Genomic DNA, 24,101 nt, shown 5'->3' with positions numbered 1-24,101 from the left:
ATCATTGTCAAATCCAATGCCTTGAAAAATTCCCTCTGTTTTTATCTAAGTGTTTTATCTCTTACATTTAGGTCTTTGATACATTTAAAATTTTCTCATATGACATAACATAAGGGTCCAACTTCATTGTTTTGTATATAGATACTCAGGTTTCCCAATGTGTGGAGAGCGAAGGGTTGAAACAACCCTGAAAGACTCCTAAGCCCTTGAGATTCTTGAGTCAGATAAGAACATAATGAGCCAGGATATGAAACTGGTACAAAAACAAGGATATTGACTTGTAAAGAAAACAACGAATATAGAGAGGATTTGAATGTTTGCTGGACAAGAAAGTAACATTCCCGGAATTGTAAAGCTATATTTGACCTTTTCTCTGTAAAAATAATTAGTCACCAGGGCAGGAGGGGAGGAAGGGAGAGAGGCTGTGGGTGATGAAGGAGGATATATAAAAGGCTCAATAAAGTGGGAAGGAGAAGGCCCTCGCTCTCTCCTCCTTTTCTTTTCTCTTGAGTTTGTGTTGTTTTTCTTAATCCTCACCCCTCTCCTCAGGTACTGTTCGACTAGTGATGGCTGGCTCCTTCACCAATGATATTTTATGAAATGACTATCTTTTTTCTTATGAGTTTGATTTGGAATATTGGTCAAAAATCATTTGATCATATATGCAAGGATTTGTTTCTGGATTTTCTATTCTGTTCCATTAGTTTGTATGTCTGTCTTTATACCACTACTGCATACCATAGTTTTGCGGTAAGTTTTGAAATCAGAAAGCATGAAACCTCCAAATTTGCTTTTTTTTTCAAGATTTTTTAAAATTTAGGGTCCCTTGTGATTCTATAGGAATTTTAGGATGAATTTTCCTGTTTTTGAAAAAAAAGTCATTGGAATTTTGATGAGGAATTTCTTGCTTAACTCTTGAATTTTTGCTATGAGCTCTTGTTTTATGGAAGTAATTAATTCATTAATTTTTTTTTTGGTACCGGAGATCGAACTCAGGTCCTTGCACTTGCACAGCAGGAAGCAAAACCACTGAGCTAAATCCCCGGCCCTAATTCATTAATTTTTAAAGTTTGCTTTTATCTGCTTCATAAAAATGTTTTTCTTATATTATTTGCTATTTGTTTTCATAGTTGCTGTGGTCACCACCTTCTCCTTTTCCTCTCCTCCTCCTCCTCTTCTTCCTCTTCCTTCCTCCTCACACCATGTCATAGTCACACAGACACCCCCCCCCCCCATTTTTCTCTGGCAGTTTGGAGAGATTTATCCAGTGGTTCCTTTTGTTTATTCTTCACTTTACTTGAGTAGAATTCTTCCTGCACAATATATTTTAGAAGGTTTATGTGAAAGAGGAATTAGAAAATAGCCAGTTTTAAAGAAAAATTTCATTGCAAGTAAAATTTCTTATGATACAGGATTATATGAGTAAATTCTTTTAGCTGTTATTTGCTCCCAGTCACCTGAGAATATCAGCCATACATCCATGATGTAATCTTTCCTGTCCTCCTCTTCTCCTGACACTGTCTAAAAAATGAAATTGTATCTATGAGTGATTTTTGGTTTACTCCTACCTGCCATGCTTCTCCTTGATCCAGCCTATACACTCACTCAACTGTGGAGACTTCTTCTCTGACAGTTTTGTTGAGACCTTTAGCTAAATGTTTCCTCTCCGGATGCCTTCCTACATCTCTGACCTTCAGTATGTTAGTCAGCCCATCCTCACATATTATGTTTTGGATTATAGATGTCTCTGAATTGTATTAAAATAGAGCTTACAGCATAACTTTCTGTTTCTCATTCTCCTAGTTGTTTTTGGTTTATTTCCTGATGGAAAAGAGATGAGTTTTATAGTTTTCAATAGTGAATCTGGGAAGCTAGAGCCTTAGCTAGTTGAAATAACAATCATAGAAAGTTGACTGTCTTAAGCAAGAAATGTGACTAAAATGGATAACATCAGAACACCAAACAATTTCTTTATGGTGAATTCTAGCTAAGTAAAGACACCTGCATGTCTGGGAGAACTTGTAGATGATATGTGTGAATGATAACACGTGGAATGCAGAACTGATGAGGATTAGCTGCCATTGTCCTTAATAGTCAACCTCAGTGGGCTTGGAGGCTCTGCCTTGGTCCTGTGTGTATTTCTCAAATTTTGTTTTTGAATAGTACTATGTTGTCATGTGGTGTTTACATCTCTGAACTATTCTGGTTCCAATGCTTTTTGCATTTTCCTGTGACTTGGCTTTGCCTAATTCATTATCTCCCTTGTTCTTCCTTCCTTCTACCCAGCACCAGTCAACATGTATCTGCTTAGAAGACTGGAGAAGCTCTGGGTTTTCAAGGTAACATAGATGTGATGGTAACAGTTGGTGTTCCTTTCCATTAAGGCTGTCATAGCTGAACTATAGGAAATCTATAGTTGCACCTTACATTTAGGATGTGATCAGAAATTGTAATCAGCTATGAATAAAGAAGAATCATGCATTCCACATGAGACTAGAAATGTCCAAGTATCACTAGTTTTTGACTAGGCAGTGCCAGTTGATAGCCTAAGGAAGTGATATGGCAGGGGAGACTTAGGAGAGGGTTTGTTTCCCTGAGTTGGTACAGGCATGAATATTATCTAAGACAAATCACACCATACAGTGAAGTAGTGAGTAATGTCAGAGTGGTGTGGTGAGGAGGGTGGCTGGGCGGAGTCCTGGGGCCATGGGTTCTTCCAGGTAGGGGCTGCCATAGTCCGTAAAACATTCTCCAAGACCACAAGTGGGCCATCTTCTTTCCTTTTCCAGTACTGCTTTTTGGTTATATTTCTCCTTGTGATTCCTTTTCCCCTTCAGACTGGCATGTCTTTATGGATGTCTGTTTTGTCTTGTATAAAATTGGGAGATAAGGCAGATGATTAAAGAGGTTGACAGGAAGTGCATCCTGTGGAGTGGAGGTCACAGCACCATGCAGGAAGAAGCCTGGAAGAGGAGGAAGAGGAAAGAAAATGGCTGTTATTCAGGATCTTCTGACATTCAGGGATGTGGCCATAGAGTTCTCCCAGGAGGAGTGGAAATGCCTGGCCCCTGCTCAGAGGACTTTATACAGGGATGTAGTGTTGGAGAACTACAGGAACCTGGTGTCCCTGGAATCTCTCCTTTTGACCTGAGTGTTGTCTTCATGTTGGATGGAGCAAGGGAGAGAGCACTGGAGTGTGGATGGCCAAGTGAAAGTATCAAGGAACTCACATGGGTGGGAATGTGTCAAAGGTACCTCTTCTAAATGTGCCATCAAAGAATTTCCACCAAAAAGGAAAAGTCATACTGGAGAGATGTTCTAGACAACACTGTCGGAAAGACATAAAATCCATAACATTCAAGAATTGTGCTTCAGGTTGGGGATTTCGCTTAGTGGTTCCAGTGCCTGCCTTGCAAGTGCAAGGTCCTGAGTTCAATCCCTGGTACAAAAAAAAAAAAAAAAGAAAAAAGAAAAAAGAATTGTGCTTCAAAGAAATCCAGACAAATAACTTTGAGTGTCATAGGAAACAGGTTGGAAGACTTGATGCATGCTTTACTGTGTATCAGACAACCCATGCTGGAGAGAAATAGTTTCTATGTGTTACATGTGGCAAGGTCTTCAATAAGAAATCAAACCTTAGAAGTCATTGGAGAATGCATACTGGAGAGAAAGCTTACAAATGTAATGAATGTGGAAAAGTCTTCAGTAAAAAGTCATACTCAGCAAACCATCAAAGAATCCATACTGGAGAGAAACCTTTCAAATGTAATGAATGTGGCAAGGTCTTCAATCAGAATTCAAACTTTATACATCACTGGAGTATTCATACTAGTGAAAAACCTTACAAATATAACGAATGTGGCAAGGTCTTCAGTCTCTTGTCATACCTAGGAAATCATCAGAGAATCCATTCTGGGGAGAAACTCTACGAATGTAATGAATGTGGAAAAGTCTTCAGTAAAAAGTCATACTTAGCAAACCATCAAAGAATCCATACTGGAGAGAAACCTTACAAATGTAATGAATGTGGCAAGGTCTTCAGTCTCAAGTCATACCTAGCAAATCTTCAGAGAATCCATTCTGGGGAGAAAGCTTACAAATGTAGTGAGTGTGGCAAGGTCTTCAGTCAAAAGTCAAACCTAACAAATTATCAGAGAATCCATTCTGGAGAGAAACATTTTCAATGTAATGAATGTGATAAGGTCTTTAGTCACAACTGCTACCTTGTACAACATATGATAATTCATGCTAGAGAAAAACTTTATAAATGCAGTGAATGTGGCAAGGTCTTCAGGCACAAGTCATACCTAGCAAGTTACCAGAGAATCCATACAGGAAAGAAACCTTACAAATGCAGTGAATGTTGTAAAGTGTTTAGTCTAGGTCATTTCTAGCAAAGCATCAAACAACCCACACTGGAAAGAAACTTTACAAATGTGATAAATGTCATAAAGTGTTCAGTTGTAATTCATACCTTGCAAAACATCTGATAATTCACACTGTAGAGAAACCTTAACAAATGCAATGAATGTGGAAAGATGTTCAATCGCAATTCCCACCTTGCACATCATCATAGTATTCACACTGGAGAGAAACCTTACAAATGTAGTGAATGTGGCAAAGTGTTCAGTCTAAACTCACTCATAGTACGTCATCTGAGATTTCATACTTGAGAGAAACCTTAGTAATATAATGAATGTGCCGAGATCTTCAGTCAAATTTGACACTTTATGCACCAGAGAACTCCCAGAGGTGGGAAATCTTACAAATTCAATGAGTGTACATGCTATTAGTGTGTAAGCCTAACTAAGCATGAATACATTCTGGAAAAAATATGGCAAGGGCTTCATGATAATTCCTAACTTGGAATTCCTTGGAGATTTGATCCTGGAGAGAAAGCTGATAAATGAGGCAGAAGTCTTCATGTAGTGTTCAAGCCATACAAAACATTGGACAATTTCAACTGGGAAAATAATTTTCATGTAGAATAAATGAAAGAAGCCTTGAGTTATCATTTAACCGCAAGTAACCATAAGCTAATGCGTAGTAGTGAGAAACTTTTCCAATACAATGCCCGAAGGGAAAAATATGATGTTAGTATTCACCAAAAAATTCAAACTGGAAAAAACCCCCTCATAAATGGAGTGAGAGTTGCAAATCTTTTAATATGCTCTCAGAGCTCAGAACACATTAAAATATATCCTTGAGAGAACCTTACATAAATATAAGTAGTTTGGCAAATCCTATCTTCAGTGCTCATACTTCAGCACATATTAGATAACCCATACTGGAGAGAAACCATAGAAATGAGATGACTATGCAAATTCACACCATGGGTAACACTGGAGAATTTGTATATGTCTGATAAGTGCAGGGAGAGTGACAAAACCTTCTGATGAAGTCAAACAATAATCAACATCCCTATCCACACTAAAGAGCAACAGTTATAAAAAACAATACATGTACAACAGAAACTTGCAAACCTGAAAATTCACTAGACATCAAACTTATCTTTGCAGAAGCCATACAAAGTTAATGGGGATGCTAAGGCTTTTTTCCAAGCATCAAAACTATGGAATAGAATAGTTGGAGAGCAACCTTACACATATAATTAATATACTGAGTTTTTGTCAAGTGTTAATTTTGTTCTTTTTTTTTTTTGGTACTGGGGATCAAACTCAGGTCCTTGTGCTTGTGCAGCAGGTGGCGGAACCACTGAGCTAAATCCCCGGTCCAAAATTTAGAACTTTAAATGACATCATTAAAATGAAAAGTAGTCCTTAAACAGACCATATTTACAATGCATATAATCTATGACCAGAATATATATAGAATTCTTAGAGCTCAATAATAGACAACCCAATTAAAATGTAGACATAAGAAGATGATAAATAGCCAATATAGCACAAGGAATGGTGTGTAACTCTAGAATCAAAAAATACTAATCAGTACAATAATAAGATTGAATTATACACTCATTAGGGAGATGAAGTTAAAAGTTTTAAAAGCCTTGTCATGACTTTTTCTTTTTGTTGGATTCTCCCCCTTTGCGTTTAATTTGTCATGCCCAATGGATTCATTCTGCTGGGTTTCCTGGGTTGTGATCCTCATTGCCTTTTCCTAGGGTATTGTCTACAATTTTTTGGAGTGCCAGTTTGGTATTCATGAAGTTCCTGAGGTGCTCTTTATCATGAAAGCATCTTATTTCTCCATCAATTTTGAAAGATAGTTTTGCAGGGTACATCAATCTGGATTGGAGGCTGTTTTCCTTTAGGGCTTTAAATACATCACTCCAAGCTCTTCTTGCCTTGAGGGTTTGCATTGAGAAGTCTGCTGTCATTCTGATGGGCTTTCCTTTGTATGTGATTTGTTTCTTTTCTCTCACTGCTTGTAGAATTTTATTCTTCTGCTGAATTTCTGGAATCCTAACTATTATATGGCTATGTGTAGATTTTTTTTGATTAAGGCTAGCTGGAGTCCTATATGCCTCACTTATCTGTATGTCAAGTTCTTTTCCCCTCCTTGGGAAGTTTTCTGCTATCACTTCTGTGAACAGTTTTTTTTTATGTCATCTGCACTCTCTCCTCTTCATTGACTCCAATCAGTCTTATGTTATTCTTCTTTGCATCGTCTAACAGTTACTAGATTGATTTCTCATGTTCCCTTATAATTTTAAAGCAATTTTTCTTTTCCTCCTCACTAACTGCAATCTTATCTTCTATATGTGAAATTCTATCCTCACATCGGTTCATTCTGCTGTGCAGACTTTCGATGGAGTTTTTAATCTCCTGGAAATCTGTTTGTATCTGTTTTATGGATTCCATTTGTTTCCTATGTTGGGATTCCATCATGTTCCTCAGATCCTCTATTTTTTAATTTGTGTCTTCTCTAGATTTATTAATCATGTCTTGCACCATGAGCAAAATCTTTGCTGTTATCTGAGTAATTATTTCTGATTTCATTTTTCCCAGATCCTCTTTTGTTGCCAGTTCAGAGAGTCCAGGTGGTTGAGTATCAGAGTGTTCCATCTCGTTTCTCTTTGGGGTTGCTGTAGGTGATGTGGAAGTCTGTTTTTGAGGCTTGTTTATATGTCTTCTCATTTCCGCGGGGGGGGGGGTTGGGGTGGGGTGCTTCTGGCCCCCACGTGGCTCACCTTCTTTGCCCTAGGAGCTTGGGATGGCATGGGGGAACTTCCTCCCAGGTTCTGGGACTGGCTCAGCTTCTCTGCCCTAGGAGCTTGGGATGGCGGTGGGGGAGCTTCCTTCTGGGTGCTGGGACTGTCTCACCTTCTCTGCCCTAGGAGCCTGGGATGGGAATGGGGGAGCTTCCTTCCATGTGCTGGGACCAGCTGAGCTTCTCTGCCCTAGGAACCTGGGATGGAGGCAGGGGAACTTCCTTCCAGGTGCTGGGACTGGCTGAGCTTCTCTGCCCTAGAAGCCTGGGATGGAGGCGGGGAGCTCCCTTCCGGGTTCTGGGACCAGCTGAGCTTCCCTGCCCTAGGAACCTGGGATGGAGGCGGGGGAGCTTCCTTCCAGGTGCTGGGACTGGCTGAGCTTCTCTGCCCTAGAAGCCTGGGATGGAGGCAGGGAGCTTCCTTCAGGGTCTATCTCTTCTTCTTAGGGCTTTCCCTTAACAAGTGTATAGTGACCTTCTTTGTCTCTTTTGATCAGTCTTGGCTTGAAGTTCACATTGTCTACAAATAGAACAGCTATCCCTGTTTTTTTTCTAGGCTTCTGTCACATGGAATATTATTTTCCATCCTTTGACACTCAGTCTATGAATTTCTCTTTGAGTTAAATATGTTTCTTGTATGCAGTATATTGTTGGATCTTGTTTCTTGATGCAGTCTGCCAGTCTATTTCTTTTGATTGTGGAATTGAGACCATTTACATTGATGATTATAACTGACATGCATTGGGTTGTGCTTGTCATAGTACTTTCCTGCTGTTGGTTCCCTGTCCTTTGCCTCTGTGTAATTCCTTGCCCTGCCTGGTAGCTTCTTTCTATTGGTGTTCTTGGAATTGTGGTTTTTGTTATCTCTTTCTAAAATGCCCTTCAGAACACTTTGTAAAGCTTGTTTGCTGGTTGTGAATTTCTTCAGTTGTTCTTTGTCATGGGAGTATCTTATTTGTCCATTGATTTTGAAAGATAGTTTTGCAGGGTACATCAATCTAGGTTGGAGGTTGTTTTCCTTTAGGGCTTCAAATACTTCACTTCAATCTCTCCTTGCCTTAAGGGTTTGTGTTGAGAAGTCTGATGTGATTCTGATGGGCTTTCCTCTATAGACAATTTGTTTCTTTTTCTAACAGCTTTGCATATAATGTTCTTTTTTTGGTACCAGGGATCGAACTCTGGTCCTTGTGTTTGTGAGGCAGTCAGCAGAACCAGTGAGCTAAATCCCCGGCCCTGCATATGATGTTCTTGTTGTGAATTTCTGGAATTTGATTATTTATGGTTTGTTGTAGATTCATCTTGGTCATGGCTATTTGGCATTCTATATACCTCCCTTATTTGTATGCCAAATTCCTTTTTCACTTTAGGAAGTTTTATGCCATTACTCCTGACAGTTTTTTTTTATGGCATTTGTACTGTCTCCAGATTTTTTATGGACTCTGATCAATCTTATATTGCTTTTCTTTGCATCATCTTGAAATTGTTGGATTGATTTTTCATCATCCCTTGCTATTTTTTTTTTGTACTGGGGATCAAACTTGGGTCCTTGTGCTTGCTCAGCAGGTGGTGAAACCACTGAGCTAGATCCCTGGCCCATCCCTTGCTATTTTTAAGAAATATTTTTTTCATGTTCATTAACTGCAATCCTGTCTTCTAGATCTGATATTATATCTTCACCTCACTTCAAATGATTGTGTATACTTTCCATGGAGTTTTTAATATCCTGCATATTCATTTGAATCTGTTTCATGGACTCCATTTCTTTCCTATGTTGGACATACATGGTTTCCATCATTTCCCTAAGCTCCTTTATTTTTTTTTATTTGTGTCTATTCCAAATTTATTGAGCATATCCTTTACTTTGATAGTCATTTCTTTTACCTGAAAGATAATTTTCTCTATAGCCGCATCCACCTGTCTTTGTAATTCTGCTCCTATCATTCCAGAAAGTTCAGGTGGGTGGTTTCCAATTTCCTCTATCTTGTTGTCCTGATTGGGCTGGAGGTCTGGGGTTGTAGTTTGCTTCTATGTCTTGTCACATTCTATTTTTAAAATTTTGTTTTGTCTTCTGAGTTGTTGCTGGTAGTTTTTTTTAATGTTAGATTGTTTTATCACTAATATTGAGGCTTCTCTTGGAAAGTCTATTCCTTAGGTATATCTTCTAGGTATAGGTGGTTCTTGGTCTTTGTGTCTGTTCCAAGATCCTATCTTCCCAATCTATTAAGGATGAGAAGTTGCTATCTATTTAGCTCAGCACCCAGTCCTTTGGTACTGGGCTGTGGTGATGATTGTGAGTCTAGAGAATTAACAGTGTTGTCATATAAAGGAGAACAACTGATTACAGTAGGAATGATATCCTGGATAATGTAGTACAATTAGCAATAACAACAGCATCAAGCATAGCCTAGCAATTGACAAAGTGTGATAACTATTAGTTTTGTACCTTTAATCATATAAGCAGTCTCTGTCCTTACATAACAAAATCCAACAAAGACCAGGAACTTGCATGAAAAGAGTTCTTCCTTAGTAGAGTGATTTTACCTTGTGTGAGTGGGGGGATTTGAGAGGGATAGGGAACAAAATGAAGAGATAATTGAAGATATATATAGTAGAAGAAAGGCTGGAGGGCAAAGGATGAACACCCACCCTTTGGGAAATTGGAGAAAAGGGCAGGAGAGAAAGAGTGAAGGAGAAAGAAAAGAATTTTGAAGCAAATCAGAAAGACAAGAATCACTGTACACTCACATGAAAATATCATAAAATCAAGAGATACTTGAGGAAAGAGAGAAAGAAGACAAATAGAACAGAACAAAGATAAAGGCATAAAACATAACCAAAAAAATCAACTAGACAGAAAAATGAATCAAGCAGACAAAGAAAAAGAAAACTAATAAAATTCCTCTGGTGTCCACAGTTCTGTGTTAGTGTCTAAGATTGCCAAAAAAATGTACTGTGCAATCCCGCCAAGCCTGCAGTAGGATCAGTGCTGGGCACATGGCTGTTTCTGGCCTCTGGATGTAGGGGATTGGGCTGTTCCTCAGCCAGCAACCTTCCAGGTGTCCCTCAGGTGACTCCTCCACATCTTCTCATCCTGAATCTCTCCATGCTGCTCTCCCAGCTGTGGTGCCTTCAGCTGGAGCCAGCCCAAGGCTGCTCCCAGGTTGGTGCACAATTAGCTCCACCCAGACCTTGCATGGCCTCTTCTGCTCCACACCGCTGATTACTGTCACAGGGGTTGAAGTCCCTTTGCCCACCCATGCCTCTAGTCGCAGAGCAAGAGGATGCCTGCAGTCCTTGGTAGGTAGGGCTAAGACTGGCTTCTGGCAGCTGCTGGAGCTCAGTCTGGGTGGTCCCAATCCCCACCTCTCAGCAGAATTTCCCCTAGTCTTCTGTCCAACTGCCATCAGTCTACTCTATCTGGATGGCCTTTCCCTCCTTCCACTCTGGGGCACTGACAGTGAAGCGACCCTGATGGTATTCAGCTGTTGGAGTTCAAACCTGGAGCCTTTTGAAACAAAATGGCGACCCCACCTGCCCACTGCTGATCTGCGCTACTGTGTGCTGTTCCAGCTCACTCACCAACTGTTGACTCTGTGGGCCACTTGGAAAATAGTGTTTCACGCTCTCACTGCTGCCTCTGATTGATAAGATTCTCCTGATTAAGGTCTGGTATCCATTTTGAAGTGAGCAGCAAAGTTGTTTTTGCTTCCTTCCTGTTGGGGTGGTTACACAGTCATACCGCTGCACCGTCTCAGGTCTATGATAACTATTTCTTCTGTAGCAATGGATCCTATTCTTCTCCTCCATCAGTTCCCTCATGGTTCCCCTGTACCTGCCTCTCACTCAGTTTCCTCTCTGGGCTGTTGATTTCCAGGGTCTGGGCACTTTGTCTTGGAGACGCTGTGCTGCTGGCACTCACTGCTCCATCATTTTCCTATTTACCTCCAAAACTCTTTTCATCTTGAAAATCTGAAACCACACTCCACCACATTCCATCCCCTGGGAACCCTCATTGACTCTAGTGTGAATTTGACTACTCTAGGTACCTCATGCCAGGGGAATCATAGGTATTTGTCTTCTTTGTGACTGGCTTGCTTTACTTATGTGAGACAATTCTTGGTTGTATGTGGCTGTCTCTTGCATATTTGACTTTTTGGTTACTGTCAGATACTAGGTGCCTGTGGAAATACTACCACACTGTGACAGTCAAAACTGGAGGAAGGTAGTGCTCCCAGTTGAGGACTCAGTCTTTGGTTATGTCTTCAAAGAAAAACTCCAAACCATCTGAAGTTGATTCTTTCAAAAGTAAATATGTATTTGAAATGTAAATAGCATCTTTTCCCAGTCTGTGTAAACAAGCCCAGATGCCACTCTCTGGGACCTGAGAGAGCCAAGCCAAGTTTCATCAAAGGCTCTTTCAGAGTTTACTTCCTTACCAGGCATGTGTAAACAAGTTTAAATGCTAGGCTTTGAGTGTGCAGTTTGCATTTGGGCTATTCAAGTCCAGAGCCCTTGACTACTAGTGAGAATAGACTACATTCAACTTCTCATCTTCCAACTTTAACTTCCTCCCCAACCAACCACTTTTGATTTTTTTCCCTTAATGCTCTCCATGTAAACAGTTTCTTGCCATATTTATTACTTATTTCATTTTCCATGCACTTATTATAATAGGAGTGCCACAGATACTTTAGAAATGTAGTAAGTAATGAGCTTGTCCTAAGTGCCAATATGGAAGCTGGAGTTGAGGTGAGCAGGCGTCCTAGTAGAAATGGCTTCTCGATGAGTCTGAGCCTTCATGTGGTATGAAGAAGAGATAATTTTGAGGGTTATTATTGGCATATATATTCATCACCTAAAGCTTTATTTCTTAACAGGCATTTTGTATTATAAAAGTAATAAATTCACAGTGTAAAAATACAGAAAATAATGATAAGTGAAATAAATCAGACAGAAGGATAAATATCTTATGGTTTCTTTAATATGAGAAGCCCAAAATACAAATAGTTTAAAGAGCAAAGTAAAAGAGAAATGGTAGAAAACAGGAAGGTAGACTTTGTGGAGATGGAAGGGGATCTTGGGATTGGGGGAGAAGGGAGTGTGAGGGGTTAAGGGGGAGTAAAATGATCAAGATGTGCAACATATAAATGTACCAACTCCCTAAGATGAATGTAATTGCTGTGTTTCACAAATATATACTAATAAAAATGAAAAATTAACAAAAATATGGAGAATTACTGAAATTATGAAGAGAAAGAATAAAAAAGAAGAAAAAAAGACCATGTGTAATATCATCATATACAAATACCTATGGGTGTCCTATTAATTTATTAACTTCCAGTACCTTCCTTTTCAAAGGGAATATTCTTACAATTAGTGCTAAATTGATTGATCATAGAGTTGTGGAACTAAATTTGATTCAGTGATGGGTCAGCCTCCATCCTTTATTTCACAATGCAACTCTGGGGAGTAGCTAGGTATTTTGCTGGTGGGCGCTCTACTCTCTGTAGCTATGTTTGACGAGTCTGTTATTCGTGTAGTTGATAATTTTAATGATAATTTAAAGTAAGCTTGGAAAATTATAAAATCCACCTTTCTAGAAAAACCTCTTTTGCTGCCAGACAGTCATGTGGCTCTGCCTCTTTGCCCCTGGAGTGTCAACCTACTGCTTCTTGACTAGGTCTTATATTCATCTTTGCAGCTGCCTTATAAGGTTACCTGATAGGATGCAAACTCTGCATGTTGTCTACCTAGAGAGGTGAATGTCTGGTGGAGAGAAGTAATTCAGTCAAGAGGGTTGTGTTTAGCTTTAGTTTGGGCAACCACAGCATATCCCTTCTCCATAAAATGGCACAGTAATGACTGCCTGAGGATTTCTACAAGGATTAATGCTGTAATTATAAGCAAATACTTCATAAGTAAATGCTAGTATGTGTATATTATGATGTAATCCTCAAAGTCCTACAGAAATAACAGATGTGATTCTCAGTTTTGAGGAAGGAAGGCAAAACTGGAAAGCATATGGTCATAATAAAGTGCAGAGGTTAGTACAGCCATTATGACACATGGTAATGGTTTCTTTGCAGGAATGTATTTTAATCAGAAGGCTGGTCTCTCCCACAAGGTTGCATACATCTTTTGGAGGATGGTTACCTTTGATGGTTACCTGTGCATTTAGTCTTCCTAATCAGACTGTACATTCCTGGAGGGTCTGAAGTCTAACTTATATTTCCCATATGTTCATTGTAGTGTGCAACACAGATCAGGCACATGCAGGATTCTCATGCACATGGGTGTGGAATCCCTGCAGATGGTTTTCAGTAAAAGAGTGCAAGACTTTGGTGTCTGCATGTGGGGCTAAGTGGATAGTGGAAAGGAGAAGAAGATGGATGATTTGGGGATGCAAGCTTAGGTATCAATAAATGGAAGAGAATGAACAAAAGGATGGAGAGAAAGACTTCAGCCTCCCAGGACAAGTTTACTTACAGTCAGTTTTACTCAGAGTCAGGCCTAGAGGTAGAGTTTGCTGCATGTCCAGTCATCTACAAAACAGCCCATTGGAAAGCAGGAAGTGTGTGCTGTTTCTTGGTTCCAACCCTGCCCAGAAGTTACTTCAGGACTCTTCCTGCCTCTGCCTTGTCATCCAGGGTTGGGCACAGGTGCCTTTTCTCTGAAGAGGTCTCCCTGTCTACTGAGTTGAGTTCACCCAGTTTTCTGCCTCCCTGAAGCAATTGTGTTCTGTTGCATTGCTGATTTATTTTTACATGGTCTTTGTTATTAGTTAAAATGAAACCAAATACCTGACACCCAAAGTTAAAGGAGGAAAGTTTTATTTAGCTCATAGATTGTAGAGATTTCAGTCCATAATTGGCTGGCTCCAAGGCAGGGTGGCACAGCAGACAGGCATCGCAGAGGAAAAACAATTCATGGTGGGCAGAAGGTAGCAAGGCAACAAGGGACAACCATAGCTCTATCCCTTATATCTTATTCAGGCTACTTAGAGTGGGTAGGACTCACACCCCTAATCTTAGTGCTCTTGATACTAGCATCGCACCATGAATCAATCCCAGTGTCACACACTGTAGATCCAGCCATCTCTGAAAAAGCCTCATTGATGACTGCATGAGGCTTTGGGGGGACATCTAGACACAGCTGTAAGACCAACTTTTTATAAATTTTTTACTGCTTTTCTCCTCAGTTGCAAGTTCTAATGTATCTCTCTTTTCTTGTATCTGACTTTTCTTTTGTCTGCTCTTTGAACTGCCTGGTGCTCAGGTTGAGCTACTGCTACTGGGTGGCTAAAGTGGTCAGAACAGCATGGCAGGGGATGGGGACAATGACTAGCTTGTTAGCGATATTTCAGTCATTTTAATCAAATCTTCACAGGCAGCCACATGGAGTGAAGAACAGTTTGTAATGAGAAGTTGTGGGATCTGTTTTGCCCTGTGAGCTTGTGAAATCTTGATTAAAAACTTACCTCTTCAGTGTTTTCTCATGCAAACTTTTCTTCTAGCATGTGATATTGTGTAAGCTAAAACTATTTTCTTCTGCTTTTCTCAATTAACATTTTGGTAGTACATTTCAGAATAGTACTACCTGAGTTAAGTAGTTTAAGTATGTTAATTAAAACTGCATCCTCGGCACCTACTAGAATGAAGATCTTGGGAATATGTACTTTTGGGAAAACTCAAATGTGCTATATCCCTAATTCAAAGAGAAACATTTCTCATGTTTGTTCATTCTAGTTTATATTTTCATTTAAATAAATATTTTAGGTTAAGTTTACACTTTTTAAAAGTTAGTTTTGAGAATTGAGACACAATACTAACACTGTTGGAGTTGGTGAGGCCTTGACTTGAAGCTTTGTTTGTAATGTTATTTCATTTAAGGTGTATTTTGCTAAGTGAAACTTGTTAAAAATTTTTATTTTTTTCTTAAAGACTTTTTAAAAATAATGACTGGCACATTTTGTCTGCTCAACAAAAAGGTGGACAAATAAATGGTTGGCGAGAACTAATTCTAATCCTGATGTTTGAAAATAGCTTAGCAAATCAAATCTATGATTTTCCTTGTATTCTTAGAATTGAGGCTAAAATAAAAGTCTAAAAAATGTTCAAAACAAGTGGGGAGTGAATAATTAAAATGAATTATATCCAGTCACAATTACCTAATAAGATATCCAATTATTTGGTTGAGTTAAAATTTTACCATCAAACATTTCTTAAAAATTGATAAGGATTGGAACTATATGAGCATAATTTTTGTGGGTAATGAAGCTTGCACTATTATTATTATATTATATTACTATTTTAGTTCTTATGTTACCACTGCACTGTCAAAAAATACTGTGATTAGAATGAGGATGAAATATAGCCAAAAAAACACTGGGAAACAAATAATGGACCAGGTATAAGCTCTCTTTATTTCAGTTTTCTCAACTAACTGGATTGGAGTATTGATGACCTCAAAGGTGCTCTGTAATTGTATGATTTTTGTAAGAGGAAATGAGAAAGAGCAGAGAATCTTTCACACATGCATATAAACTGACATGTTAAAACCTTTCTTTAAAAGAAAACAGGATTTCCTTTTATGCCATTATGAAGCATGTCAATTGGTGAACTGATAATGGGTCAATTTTGGAGGATGAGCTTAGAAAGAAAATGAGGTAGGAAATAATTTCCAACAACTCTCACTGTTGAACATACAGCTTTCTAGTCAATACAGGAATTTCCCTCTAATTTTGACATAAATTGGCTAGTGCAAGCACACTGGGAAATTTGTAGCCAGAGTTGAGAGGTTTTTAAAAAATTGTTAGTTTTAATCAGAATTCACATTCCAAATCCAAAGCTAACTTGCTGCTGCTCCCTTTCCAGCTGCAGTTCGATTGTTATCTTAGGAGTAGGTTTGCGATTTGAGCTAACAGGAGCACGTGAAGGAAAAGATAGCAGAAGGCTAATGCCTCATTTAATATTTGAGCCACTCCCCTTTCTCTTTTTAATCTGCTAAAGATGAACAGAGTGCTGGCAATGCTTTGTGAATGGAGTAGCTTTCGGAAAAGTGCTCATAGTGGCTGCCTTGCAGATGGTGACAGCTATGCTGAGCCATGTTTGTCTTACTCATTAGTAGGTCCATCCTATATATGCATTTTCCAGTTAAGAAAAGGAACTTTCATTTTTTAAAATGTCAATGAGCATGAAAGTAATCTTTCCACTCAAATAAATGAAAAAAAATTTTCAATACAAATGCCAGGCAGGAAATCTTAATTGTAATCTTCATTTGTTCCTGCTGTACTTATTTAAGTAAAGCTATAATTTAATGGTCTTATAGGGAGACACAAAAGTTTTAACTTTTTCAGTCAAATTACTTGGTTGTGAACTAAATGATAAAAACTGTGATGAGATTTTCTTTAAAAATTTATCTTAAAAATATGTCTGTGTATCATTATCAGAAAAGGAACATAGTGGAGTGGAGAGAATTCTGGACTGGTGGTCAGAGCACCTGGGATCAAGTCCTGGCTCTGCCCCTAATGGGAAACTTTTCATGAGCTTCTCTGCAATTCCTTATACATAAAACATTCTGATTTGACTTCTTGCTATACAACCCTAGGGATTTTGAGACTTATGTAAAAATTGTATTGACCTTTGGAAAAAGGAATTTGAGGAAATTAGAATGTACTTGGCATTAAGTGGTTTAGAGATTGTATTGATTGTTTTATTAAGATTTTCTAATTCTTGCTCCATCTTCTCTTTGCAAGGGAACACAAACTTTCTATAAATTTGAAGGAAAAAAGTATTTTCTACCTGGCTGAGGGCTAGAGTTGATTTCTTCTGATAACAGTGCTTCCGCAGGGTACCCTGGGAAATCCTGAGATGTGCTTCGGCAGCTCAAACTTCAGTGCCTTCCCCAGTCTGTGCAGTATGGCCTGGGGCCTGCCTGCCCTGAGGGGAGCGTGTACACGTGTGTGTGTGTGTGTGTGTGTGTGTGTGTGCACGCGCATGCATCTGTGTGTCTGCCTGGATGCATGCACATACGTGGTCATATCTTTGGGTGTGTGGCGGTTGAGAAACTCACTTTTGTTTGCCTGGCAGGGTAGTTTAGTTCTTCAACCTCACTAAGTGTTTTAAACTGACTCCAAGAAAGGACCAAGGTGCAGGCTCTTTTCCTGAGCCGCTGTTCTGTGCCCAAAACAGTTAGCACTCTGTCTACTCCACGCAAGCAGGATGTGGTCTGATGTTAGTCTAAACACATTCCACTTTTTTTCTGGATAGGGGGAAGGCACTATAATACTTCTTTTGTTACAGAATGACTTCTTATAAAAGAGCTTTCTCTCCTCCTTGTAAACTAAAATTAGACAGACTAGATGGAAAGATAAGAAGTCAGGCCTGGTATTTAAGTGCTTCCTGGCCCTCGCAGACCTTTGGATGAAGGTGAGGCACTTACTGGTTCACTATTCCTGAGGTGTGAGCAGCGACCCACTGACCTAGCTCTGGCCTCCAAACGTGCTGGGAACTGGGCTGTGCTCTCAAATGCCTTTCTGTATTTCACCTCCTCGGCTCCTACTCATTAAACAGTGAAGAATGTTGGGATAAGTGGAATGAGTGTAATAAAGACAATGTGCTAACCATACTATGTTATCCTTCTATGTAACAAATTGCTGTTATTTTTACACTTACCTAGAATTTCACATGTGATTGGCTTATCTTACATAAGCTCATCTTGATAATTAACAAATAAAAGCAATATAGTACATGATTTTCCTACAGCTATGAATGGCTATTGATATCTTCTTTAATTTGCTGATGTTTTCCTTAAATGATTAAAACATAATCATTAAAAGCTTTTGTAGGGACTTTAAAGTTTCCAGGGCATTTCCTTCTTTCTATATTATTTTAGTTACTTCTGATGGCATTAGCAATGCTCATTAAGTATCATATATTTTCCTTTTCTTGCATAGTCCTTATATAGTATTAGGAAAAAAATGCTCTGATTGGATAGATTTTTAAAATTGTTTCCTAAAGTTACTAGTATTAATATATAATTTAATATCCCTTGAATTTTATATAACTTACAAAACTATTTGGACTTGTTTTTTCTTTTTTTATGGTGAGGAAGAACATCTTTATCATTTCAGATTCTTTTTTTTTGGCTTAAATTCTTTTATTGGTACATTTTAGGTATACAATACTTTTACATTTATCTTTGGGTGCTTGTACCTGTACATGATGTATCTTGGTTCTTATTTTTTCCCCATTACCTGTGTGCCCTTCACCCATCCACCCTTCCCTATTTACATAGACTTCATTTCCATTTTTTTTCTCTTTTCTCATAATTTTTCCCTTCCATTCTTTCCTTTTCCCATCTCCTCCCACCACTCCTACCCCTTTGGACCTTTTCCTGTTTCAAAGTATCAATTATTAGTTATTAATCCTTTTAATCCTTATTTACACTCTCAGGACACACGTGTCATTTAAGATTCTTTTAATGCTTATCAATTTATTCAAGTTTAATGTTTCTTGCATCAATTTTGGCACTTTAAAATTTTTTAGTGATTTAGTCTTTTCATTAAGGTTTTAAAAATTATTCATACATAATTATTCATAAAACTTTATTACTTTAAGTCTCCACAATTTCTATATTTAGATTCCACCTTTTCAATTTGCATTTTATTTATTTGCATCTTTATTTTTTATGAGTTTTGCTTGATGTTGGTCGATATGATTCAACCTTCTGTTCAAAGAACTTTTAGTAGTTTTCTCACTATTTAAAATTTTGTTTTGTATTTTGCTCATTTTTCTTATGGAGTTGATTTTTTAAAAATAATTTTGTTTCTTCAAGTTTACTCTGTGGTCCTTCCTCAGATTTCTCTCTCTTTCTTTCTTTCTTTCTTTCTTTCTTTCTTTCTTTCTTTCTTTCTTTCTTTCTTCTTTCTTTCTTCTGAGACAGGATCTCACTGTGTAGTACAGGGTGGCCTTGAATTCACTCTGTAGCCCAACCTGGCCTCGAACTCATGCCTCAGCCTCTCAAGTGCTGTGATTATAGGTTTGTGGCACCACCCTAAATTTCTTGAGTTGAATGATTCACTGATCTATTTTCAATCTTTCTTATTTTTTGATGAATGTATTTAAAATGTGTTGCTTTAGGTATGCCCAAGAAAGTTTGAAGAATAGGTTTTGTATTATCAACCTGTTCTAAATACTCTATGATTTCCCTTTAACACAGGGAGAGTTTGGTAAAATATATGCCCAAACTGAAGAGATATTTTAAAAAGCTATTTGGTTGTTATCAATTACAAATTTTATTGTATTATGTTAGAAAAATGTAATATATAAAATACTGATATGCTGGAATGACTGTATTATCTTTTCATATGGCTTAATACAAGATTTAACTTTTAAAATGTTATATAGTATATTTATAAAGAATATTCTCTTTTAGGTGGGAGGTTCTCCTCTGTATCTAATAGTTAGAGCTTATTATTAAGGTAATTAATATCACCATATTTTTTCCCAGTAGATACGGTAGCTTTTAAGAGGATATGTTAAAATTATAGCAAAATGTTGATTTATCAACTTCTGTTTGTGCATTGATGTATTTCTCAGATGTTCCTGTTTTTTGTAACATTCTCCTCTATTCCTCATGATATTTTTAATCACATTGTAAATTTTCAGAAATTATGATTACCATCCCTTCTTTCTTATATCATACATATTTATATACCTTTCTCTTCAATTTTTTTGTTATATTTTTACTTTTCATATATTTCTTATAGATAACAATGTAGGATTCAAAAATTCAATCTTGGAGTCCTCCTTCCCCTTTTATCTGGTAAGTTTAACCATTTGCATTTTTTGTAATTATTGGTATATCCTTTTCCATAATGTTGATATTTTCTAAGATTTTAGTTTGTTGTTTTTATGTATATACTTTTTCTTTTTTTGGTTTTAGATTTGTAAAAGATTAAATCCCTCTCACTTCCCATATTTCTTGTAGCGCTTTCTGCATGTTTCCCTCCTTCACTTGAATACTCTACACAGTTTGCATGTGAATCCTGTGATTGAGAATATTTTTAGTCCATTCTCAATATTGAATGACATTTTGATTGAATAAAAAATTCTAGGTTCAGTTGTTTTGCTTAATACCTTAAAAAATAGCTTTACTATTTCCTTTCATCTCATCCAGCTGTTGAGTCAACTTAATCCTGTATCTTTTTAGATGATGTGTTTTTTGTCATTGGAATCTTCCAACTTTCAACATTTTGTCTGTCCTTAACAGTCTGATTTCACTTTAACATTCCACTTTAACATATATGGTCTCTTATATTTGGCATGGAATTAGCCCTTTTACTATGTGGTCTTTCATTTTTAATTTAAGACATTTATCTCCCATATATCTTTCAATTTTTAACTTTTTGTTTTATTCAGAGACTTTTACTATATGGATGTTGTTACTTCTATTTTTGACTTCTATATCTCTAGGTTTTCTCCTTCTTGCTGGCTTCTGGGGGAATTCCTCAACCCAGCCACCTCAAAAAGATCAGCCTTTTACTACTCAGTCCACTGTGTCCTTCACTTTCATATCTAGTATTTCTACTTGTGCTGGCTTAAAAAATTGTCCTGTCTTTATTTCCTCTCTCTCCCTCTTCTCTCTTTCTTAGTTTTTTGAGACAGGGTCTTACTATGTAGCCAAGCCTGGCCTTGAACTTACAATCCTCCTACCTCAGCCTCCTAAGAGCTGGGATTACAGGTGTGCATGCCATCATGCCCTATTTATTTCATTTTGTTCTCTTTTATCTCCTAAAATATCTATGACTCTTAATTAAAAACCTTTATTTGTCTCTTTCCATAATTTTTACTTCAAATGTGTCTTTCAGCTTGTTGACTTTTTCTAAAATAAAAGCTACACTCCTCAGACATCTTGCTTGTTGTGTTCTTGAGTTCACTTCTCTTGGGCTATCATGACATGGTCTGGTAAAGTGAGCTGAGGAGGGGTAAAGACTATTCCTTAGTATGAGCAAATTAGGGGGAGGGGAGAGGAGACACTCAGGAGCCCCAGAATCTCCACTGATAATCCGGCTTGTTGCAGTTCTCAGAGTTACTCTCTGGTCAAGGACTGATCCTGACAACCTGGGGAGAAGCGTCAAGGGAGAAGATAGCCTAATGGGTTGCAAGCCACAGCACTGGGATGTGCAGAGTCAGTCACTATATTTTTCAAAAGCCTTTACCCTGGATGGATTGTGCATTGCCCTTGTATATCTTCCCTGTGATCACAGACTACCCAGGGAATTGCTACTGATACCTGATATATAGAAAAGAATAATGAAACAACCAAAAGAGTGAAGAGAAAATGTATCGAATGAGAAACAATATTTACCAGCTATTCCTTGGACGGAGGATTGATATCAAGAATCTGTAAAGAACTCAAAAAAATTAGACATCCCCCCAAATAAAAGACGCAATCAAAGAATGAATAACTAAAACAAACAGAAACTTCTCAGGAGCAGAAATACAAATGGTAAATAAATATATGAAAAAATGTCCAACTTCTTTGGCCATTAGAGAAATGCAAATTAAAACAACACAGATTCTACCTTATTCTAAAAAGAATAGCTATAATCAACAAATACTGGTGAGCCTGTGAGGATGTAAAATAGTAGAACTCTTATGCCAATCAGTATGAAAATTCCTCAAAAAACTGAAACTAGAAATTCCATTGGCCTTAGATATTCCCCTCCTAAGCATCTTCCTGAAAGAGTTAAAGACATGGGCCAGGGATTTAGCTCAGTGGCACTGCACCTGCCTCACAAGCACAAGGTCCTGAGCTCAATCCCTGGTATCAAAAAAAAAAAGAAGAAAAGAAAAAAAGAGCTAAAGACACCATATTACAGTGATTCATGCATACCCATGTTTACAATAGCACAATACATGTCATTTAATCTTGGAAGTAGCCTATGTGTCCATCAACAGAAAAATGGAGAAAGAAATGTGGTATTTATAATCAATAGAGTACTACTCTGTCATAAGGAATGACAAACTTGAGTCATTTGTAGGAAAACGCACATTGAGACCATAATATTAAATGAAGTAACAGACACACAAACTTAAGTGCTGCATTGCTTCTCTCATATGAGAAACCCAAATTATAAATAAAGAGCAAAAATATGATAGATTATAGGTTAAAAAATAAATAGAGGAAAGGAAAAGAAGGATAGGGAAAAATGCAGTTGGGAGCGAAGGGAGATAAAGGAGACATAAAAAGTATTAAGATGTGTCATGTACATGTACCAGTTTCTCTCATGATGCATGTAATCATGTATCACAAACATGAAATAAGAAAAATCAAACAAAAACCAAAGGAATTAAGACAGGGATTTTAAGTTTAGATTAAATATAAACTGATGCTGCCTCATTCTTTCTGTTTTCTGAATAACATTCACTAGAATTGCTAGAGTTTTCTGCTTGATAAGAACCGTGCCTCCTTTTCATGAAGGAAAGTGTCACCACGAGTTTTTGGCCTTGTCTGTTGAAGCAGAAGGGGACTTGGAAATAGATGGAGGCCAGGAAGTCTGTGGATTGGCATGAAGAGCTGGTGGAGTAAGAGTGGGAGACAGAGGACCAGCCATCCAAATGAGAGATGGAGGAACAGCTGAGTCAAACCAAAGCTTTATAAAAATTTCCAATTTCTGTCCTGACACTTGGACATATTAGCCTTCTTCAGTTCCCTTAGGAGTTTCTACTTGTCTCTTCACAGACTTGGGAGCGAATGGCACTCTGCCTTTTGTAGCATCATTCCAGATAGCTCTCACATCTTCAGTCCTCACAATGTGTGCATGCCAGCAAGCTGATAACTCCAAGAAGCTGATCTCATCTCAGGCACTCAGGACCAGGAAAATGTTTGTCAGTTCATTCTTTTGGGCAACATGAGAGATTACTGTGGCTCTCTTCTAATCCTTTTCTATCTGCCTTAACCCCCTTACCTGATAAGGGAAACCCACAAAAGGCAAATAAAGCTTTGGCAATGTCTGGGATCCAGTCTAGGTTCTCATGACCATCAGTCCATGCATCTTTAAAGGACCATGTGTAAAGTTCAAAGGGTCTGAGAATTGCTAAAATTATATATAATATTTGAAAACAAATTTCTTCCTCTGGGAAAAAGTTCTTACCTTCATTATATTCTCATATGAATTGATATCCCAAGAAAGTTCAAAAATCACGGATCTGGCATAGCTCTCTTAACTTACACATTTGAGAAATTTAGTTTCTGAGTTGATATCAAGAATAAAATCATACAGTTTTCAGTATAGGTCAGGTTGGTAGCAGTCTTTCAATCCAAATAAAATTCATTATGTAGCATTAAGTGCATGACTTTTGAAGAATTAAAGATATGTAAATACATCTTATATTTATATAACATGAACAGACTATATATTTTGGCATTCCAGTTTTGGAGTGAACCTAGGTTCTGTATAGGTCAGCTATCTCATTATGAAGTTTTCAATAACTGTGAAACATTTGGAAGTGAGAGGATAGAATTCCTCCTTCTGCTATGTTATGGTTCCTTTTTTTTCATACACACTGCCAAACATATCATTTTTCATAGTTGCTTACAAATTATTGTAATGAGGAACAGAAATTGCAGAGATGTCTCATTTTGCATGTGGCTTTTGTTGTATATTGGTCAAAGTCTGTCTAGGAAACTGTATAATCACCCTAGGTGTTTCAGCAGAAGGAACTTAATAAAGGGAATTGAAACAGATTATGAAAGGGCTCAGAAAGAGAATAGGATGGTAAAAAAAGCCAGATAATGGCACCAGGCACACATTCCTCCCTCCATCACATCAGAGTGACAGTGGGAAATGGTGTCCAGACTTCAGAACTTGGGGCTATCTGGAAGGATTTAGAACCATGGTAGGGGCTGTTCAGAGGGCCCTG

At 37.9% G+C, this 24,101-nt stretch overlaps 1 pseudogene; it reads left to right on the top strand.

Annotated features, from left to right (window-relative positions):
• Positions 1-3,168: 3,168 nt before the first annotated feature.
• Positions 3,169-4,673, top strand: LOC147828939 (uncharacterized; annotated as a pseudogene).
• The last annotated feature ends 19,428 nt before the right edge of the window (positions 4,674-24,101 follow it).

The sequence above is a fragment of the Heterocephalus glaber genome, unplaced genomic scaffold (genome assembly GCF_053883595.1).
Source record: "Heterocephalus glaber isolate CG9 unplaced genomic scaffold, H.glaber_assembly_v1.0 deba00000818, whole genome shotgun sequence".
NCBI classification, from domain to species: Eukaryota; Metazoa; Chordata; class Mammalia; order Rodentia; family Bathyergidae; genus Heterocephalus; species Heterocephalus glaber.
Note: the sequence above shows the minus strand (reverse complement) of the source record. Positions and strands in the feature narration are given on the sequence as shown.